This window comes from Notolabrus celidotus, chromosome 1 (genome assembly GCF_009762535.1).
Source record: "Notolabrus celidotus isolate fNotCel1 chromosome 1, fNotCel1.pri, whole genome shotgun sequence".
Classification (NCBI taxonomy): Eukaryota; Metazoa; Chordata; class Actinopteri; order Labriformes; family Labridae; genus Notolabrus; species Notolabrus celidotus.
Genome location: NC_048272.1, coordinates 40,193,424 through 40,200,747, shown reverse-complemented (window position 1 = coordinate 40,200,747; position 7,324 = coordinate 40,193,424). Strand labels below are relative to the sequence as shown.

The following is a 7,324-nucleotide window of genomic DNA, read 5'->3' as shown; positions in this document are numbered from 1 at the left end:
TCCCTTTGTATATCCTTATGTAATCTTTCTTTCACTTTCTCTTATTTTTTTATTTTTTATTTTTTGGCCCACCTAGGTGGGCACGCCCTCTTTTACAGAACATGATATTAGCTGTCAATAAAAGATAGGCCAGAGTTCTAAGAGGGATGGTGATGGTTGCATGCACACAGTCACAAGCACAGAAGAAAAAGGTTTTCTTTCTTTTCTTTTGCTGCAAGAATAAATTGCATTAATATTTGACAGTTTGTGACAAACATGACACAAACCAGAAATATATATGCAGACAAGAGAAACAGAATTAAAAAAAAAAAAAAAAAAAAGAACTTTCTATCTAACTACATCATAAAACCAAAGGTTGATATCAGAACTGCACTTATGTCTGGGATTAGTAAGTGCCTGATGAAGATCCTTCTTAAGTCCAGACAAATCTATATGATGGTGTCTGGTGTTTGACAGATCATCTCTCTGACTTTTGATTTCAGCGCCCACTTTCTTTGATGGGAATGCCATGTTTGGAAATTATATTAACCCCCGAAACTGAAACATCAGAACAAATACGAGATAGATGGCGTAGAAGTTTTTGTACATGAGGATGATTTGGTGAGCTCCTGACTTCTCTTGTGCCACCAGCTTTTGATACTTCAGCACAGCAAGGTGTCATAAGATCTTCATGATTCATTGGAATAAAATGTCTAAAGACCTGGGGTCTCATTTATAAAAGAGAGTGTAGAATCCCTACTAAAAGAGTACGTACTCCGAAAACCTGGAAATGCCGTGCGCCAAAAATAATTCTGATTTATAAAACCGTTCACACGCAAACTTTACGCAATGTTCCGTTTATAAATCACAAACCACCTGGAGATATGCGCACGTAGGTCAGCCTCTTATTCCGCCCTTTTCACGCCCACATTCAACCATATACGGTCAATGCAGAGAGCTTCATGAATGAACATGCAGACAAATGAGCCGGGAGATCAAAGGTTCTCACGGTGAATCACGGCAACATCAGAGAGGATCACAGAGAAAATAAAGTTTGCTGACACACAAACCGTGGTCCTCATGAAAGAAGCGGAGGTCAGAGAGCACGCATTGTTTGTTTCTTACAGCAGGAGGGACACAATGAAAGACAAAGAAAAATATGGAGTGACTCCACGTCGCTGCAGCATTCATGTATCCGTCAGCAGTGCCAGAACATCCATCATTCATCATTACGCTCAGACGGTCTCACTGCTGTGTTTCATGTTTACAGGACACACACTTTTATTTTACATTACAGAGAGCTCATGTCCTTCAGAGATCTCCTCTCTGATATTATCTGATAGAAGTTTGATCCCTGAATATACACTATATTACCAAAAGTATTCGCTCACCTGCCTCACTTCACTCACATATGAACTTAAGTGCCATCCCATTCCTAACCCATAGGGTTCAATATGATGTCGGTCCACCTTTTGCAGCTATTACAGCTTCAACTCTTCTGGGAAGGCTGTCCACAAGGTTGAGGAGTGTGTTTATAGGAATTTTTGACCATTCTTCCAAAAGCGCATTGGTGAGGTCACACACTGATGTTGGTCGAGAAGGCCCGTCTCTCAGTCTCCGCTCTAATTCATCCCAAAGGTGTTCTATCGGGTTCAGGTCAGGACTCTGTGCAGGCCAGTCAAGTTCATCCACACCAGACTCTGTCATCCACGTCTTTATGGACCTTGCTGTGTGCACTGGTGCACAGTCATGTTGGAAGAGGAAGGGGCCCGCTCCAAACTGTTCCCACAAGGTTGGGAGAATGGAATTGTCCAAAATGGTTTGGTATCCTGAGGCATTCAAAGTTTCTTTCACTAGAACTAAGGGGCCAAGCCCAGCTCCTGAAAAACAACCCCACACCATAATTCCTCCTCCACCAAATTTCACACTTGGCACAATGCAGTCCGAAATGTACCGTTCTCCTGGCAACCTCCAAACCCAGACTCGTCCATCAGATTGCCAGATGGAAAAGCGTGATTCATCACTCCAGAGAATGCGTCTCCACTGCTCTATGGTCCAGTGGCGGCGTGCTTTACACCACTGCATCCGATGCTTTGCATTGCACTTGGTGATGTATGGCTTGGATGCAGCTGCTCGGCCATGGAAACCCGTTCCATGAAGCTCTCTGCGTACTGTACTTGGGCTAATCTGAAGGCCACATGAAGTTTGGAGCTCTGTAGCAATTGACTGTGCAGAAAGTCGGCGACCTCTTTGCACTATGTGCCTCAGCATCCGCTGACCCCTCTCCGTCAGTTTACATGGCCTACCACTTTGTGGCTGAGTTGCTGTTGTTCCCAAACTCTTCCATTCTCTTATAATAAAGCTGACAGTTGACTGTGGAATATTTAGGAACGAGGAAATTTCACGACTGGATTTGTTGCACAGGTGGCATCCTATGACAGTTCCACGCTGGAATTCACTGAGCTCCTGAGAGCGACCCATTCTTTCACAAATGTTTGTAAAAACAGTCTGCATGCCTAGGTGCTTGATTTTATACACCTGTGGTCAGGCCAAGTGATTAGGACACCTGATTCTGATCATTTGGATGGGTGAGCGAATACTTTTGGTAATATAGTGTAAGTTTTAATGTGCTGGTTTCATCACGGGCAGCTTGGCCTGCGCTTTGACTGATTGACAGGTTATGTAAGATAATAACTGAGAGAGCCGGTCATGACTTTACTCCACACTTTTCTCATTAACACAGTAAACACATGCAGGGGAGGAAGATGTGATCAGTGTGTGAGGCAGCCCGTGTCTCTGCGCTCCATGTGCGTCGTACAGCAGTCTTTATTAAAAGTATAACTACACTCAGTGACTCTGCACAGTGATGTTGCTTTGGTTTTACCTCCAGACGAACATGTTAGGATACGACCCTTGTGTTTCCTCTACACTTTGGAGAAATGTGAAGGTGAGACAAAGCTGATGAAATATTTGATGAAGTTTAAGACAAGCTTTCATCTTTTAATGACAGCTCACAGACACACGTTTAAATAGAATATGTAGATTTTAGTGATGATGGTGACGCGGGTCTGTTAATATGTTGTTATCCAATGAAATTAAATGTGTGAAAGGCATTAAAATATAATCTGACTTCAGTTCCCCCTCTCACCAACTGCGTCACAAATTTACCCCTGCACCTAAAATGTACGTACGCCTGGGTCAGAGTTTGCTTACTTGTAGTCACATTTTCACGTCAAGTTTGTTTTTATAAATCACAAACTTGGCGTGAAAACTGGTGTACGCCAGTTTCAGGCCCCGGTTTGTGCGTAAGCAACATTTATAAATGAGACCCCAGATCTGTGAACTCAAATGAACTAAATGATTCCTTCACTTTTGTGCTTTTGAGAGTCATGCTGCACAGACAATATTAAACAAGTTTGCTGAAAAAGCTTGGCATTTGGCCGTGCTTTCACCTTTATACCATTATCATGTCAAAGTGTTCAGTACTACAGTTACAGTTACATTCAAGTGGCTTTTTTGTGTTTAAGTAATAACAATAGAATAATAGAAGGACATAAAAGGATGTAATAGCTTCTCAAAGCCTGCCAGCTGTGTAAGATGCTTGATTCTGATTGGTCTAAACCATTGACAAACCCTTGATGGTGGTGATTACAGTTTTTCTCAGTGGCTTTGGTACATTTCTTAGATCAGAGTTGAAATTCTCAAAACTACTTGTTCAATCTTCACATCATTGCGTCACTTGTGCAAATCAAAAAAGCAGTTTCTCATTTCTTTGAACAAGTTGTAAATGCTTTGGTACATCCATGCAAATGATTCTGTACAATTCTCTGCTGTTTCCTACATTATCATGTGTTTATGTCATGTTGATCAAAATGTATTAGAATGGGTCTCTGTTGAATAGTCTCACCCTCCACTACATTTAGGCATTAGTTCATAAGTCTTCACATGCAGAGTGGATGAACATGTTGTCAGAATATGTCAGTCATATTTCTGTACATTTCCATCACAGCTTTGTTTCTAAATCTGTCCTGAATTGGTAAATTGCTCCCAGGTGAATCTTGACTTTCTCTAACCAAGGGACATGTGTGAAGCATTAGATCAACCAATGATCAACCAGTTTTCTGAAATAGCTCAAAGGTGCATCTCATGAGCCATCAACTGGCAAGTGAATATATAGCCGGAGCACAACACAATGTTACCATGTCTGACAATGGAAGGACAAGGAATTGGACTGGGTCAACAGCCAGAGAGAAGAAGAAGAGGAGGAGGAGTGAGGTTGCTTGATGGAGGAGTTGGGAGGTAAAACAGAGGAAGGGGCAGAGGACATATGTTCCTGATGATATAAGAGCCACACTTGTAGACCACGTTCTCAATCATGGTCTTACCATGGCCGAGGCTGGTTGAAGGGTGCAGCTAAATGTTGGAGGAACACCTGTGTCCTCCATCATTCAGACTGTTCATCAACAGAACAGGCCACATACACAGATGACCCTTGTGGATGCCATGGATGCAGCGTGTGATGACATCACAGCAGATACCTGCAGAGGCTGGATAAGACACTCTTAAAGATAATTTCCACACTGCATCGCAAGAGAAGATATTCGTTGTGATGTGGATGAGAATTTGTGGCCCAAAAGACAGGAACGTCAGGAGGTGTAGGAAGACTGCACTGCACTGTAATTCATACAGCACTGCATGTACAGTTTCCCCTTATGTTCACATTTCTACTTTTGTTTTTTCTTTGTGCTATGCACATTATGTCTTTTTCTTTCTGTATTGCAATGACATGGTCTGTCAACAAGTTAAAGTACAAACAGTGAAAGCGTAAATGTGAATCTTGTCCAGTCTTTTGCAATCAATCTCCCACATACACTAAGGTCTAACTTACAATTTACAATAACTGTCATCAGAACTTTATCCATAGTTTACATCAGGGGTCCGTTTCACAAAGCAGGTTCAATAAAACTCTGAGTCTAACCCTGAACTCTAGTTGATCTACTCTGAGATAGGAAACTCTGTGTTTTCGGTTCCACAACAGCTGATTTGAGTTAGTTAAATCAACTTGGAGTAGTTTCACCTGAGGTTAAGTGCGTGCACCACAACTTTAAAAAGACAGCATCAATGGAGCCCCGATTCGACGAATCACCATGGCAAAGGAGAAGAAGAGGGCGGCATTTTTCACCCCACTGGAACTGGACATCCTTATTCGCTCATATGGCGAGTTTGAGCATGTTTTTTTTTAAAAAAGCAACACCGCTGCAGGTGCCAAACAGAGGGAGACAGCATGGGAGAACATTGCGGCTCGGGTCAATGCGCATGTTTAAATGTAGTCCTTTGCAATCACAGGGGGAAACTGCTTGAATGGTAGCCTATTAATTTATTTCATTTAGGTGCAATCACGCGGGGGAGAAGCGCACCTGGCTGCAGCTTAAGATGAAATATAAAAACATTGTTCAAACAGGTAAGACCTCGGCATAATATCATGGGGGTACCTCATTTTGATCATGTTTTACATTGTAAAGTAAATATTAAGTGGCTGTTTGACTGTGCAGTTGTTTTATCCCCAACATAATGCTGTTTTCACACACATGCATGTATTTTCATCTATATCATGTTCTGTTAAATTATTGAGCCTATTTAAACTAACACAGACTTCTACTCAGCCAACAGAAAGAAAGCAGATGCCCGTAAAACGGGTGGCGGCCGAGCACCGCCACCTCTAACGGAGGCAGAGGCGCTGGCCCTGAGCCAGAACTTTGGAAGGCCAGAGACTGAGGGAATCCCTGGAGGGAGCTCATCCTCTGAGCCCACCCCCCCAAGACACAAGTGCCTTTATAACATGTAATATTCCTAGACCTATATATCTTTTTTTAAGCCTATTCATACAAATATTTATTTCCCTTTTCATTTTTTTTTTTTTTTTCTCCCAACATATTCTGATGGTGCGATCTGCCTGGTGGAGCCCCCTCACACCACAACAGACCTTGTAACTGTAAGTAGGCAATACTCCAAAGATTTTGCCAAATGGTGGTTTAAGTATACTGAGACATATCACTCATCTAGGATGAAGAGTACGAGGAGACTTTGTCTGCTGCCTTCACAGAGGGGGAACCAGAAAGGCCTGTAGAGGTAACATTTGATATGTTATTGCTAGTTCTCTTCTCATTCCCATTTCTTAACATTCTGGTGTAAAATAGAGTGTGACATTTAGCCTACACTGAAGTATGAACACATTCTCATCCTTTTTAACAGGGCATGGCTGGGCAGCAGCAGGAAGGTCCCTCAACTTCAACTGCACAGATTGACACAGTGAGATGGATGTTCAGTAAACACCAGAGGTTCATTCTGTGGAATTCATGTGCAACTGTATCATTTAATGTCCTCCTTATGTATTCCCAGTTACCAGTGAAAGACATCTATAAAATATTTCTGCTGAAAATAATTGAAAAACCAACAAAGAAATGCAGTTCTTGGACCGCCAGATGAGAAGGGCAGATCTCGAAATTGAATTACTAGAGCACAAGTTAGAGGTGGGTGCATGGTCCCAGGTGAATTATGTTAATTATGTTAACTACAGGAACATTAACTAAACTATCTTTTGTATTTGTAGGAAATAAAGAAGACCAACTGAAATTTGTATTATGTTTTTATTTGACTGCTGCTGTGTTGGTGGTGGTAGTGGTGATGATATTGTCTTAATCTCTGAAGTGGATGCGGGATATGGTGTCTCTGACTGCTCTGCCGTCCTGCATACAGTGGCCTTACGGAAGTGCCCTGCATCTCCAACATCATACAAAAAACTCCCATTTGCAAAAAAAACGCAGAGCAACACACAATATCTGCTGGGATGTAAGAGCACGACTATGGTGGGTAATGTTGCAAATGTACGGACGGATTAGGTTGTGTATGTAGATGACCGACTGTGAAGTGAAACGGTACCGCTCAAAAAGATAATTGTCCAGAAATGCTAAAACATCTATGCGCGGTCTGATTATCATCTCCCGACGAATATTTAATTCTCTGCGCAATAATGCTGCACCTTCATCCACGGGATCATTAACAGAAGGACATGCCATTTTAGTGAAAAAAGTTGGCACCTAATATAGGCCTACTGATTGATTTTTGAATTATTTTTTAAATAACAGACGGCAGAAATACGCTACGCCAACACTCACCTGCCGACTGAATGAATGAGGAAATCAAATACCGTGTGTGGCTGAAAGGGGGCGGAGACTGAGAGAAACTTGAGGTTCATTGAGAAAAACCTGGTCCCGACCAGATTAGGTTCATAGAGTCTGTTACTACGGTAACTGACCGAGAGTTTGAGTTACCTCCCTCTGTGAAA

General features: G+C 42.1%; 1 long non-coding RNA gene across 1 annotated transcript; it reads left to right on the top strand.

The window, feature by feature from the left end:
- Window positions 1-5,796: 5,796 nt before the first annotated feature.
- Window positions 5,797-6,601, top strand: LOC117822526. Its single transcript, XR_004633201.1, has 4 exons — window positions 5,797-5,971; window positions 6,043-6,108; window positions 6,232-6,509; window positions 6,590-6,601. It is a non-coding gene; the product is annotated as an uncharacterized LOC117822526 (long non-coding RNA).
- Window positions 6,602-7,324: the final 723 nt, after the last annotated feature.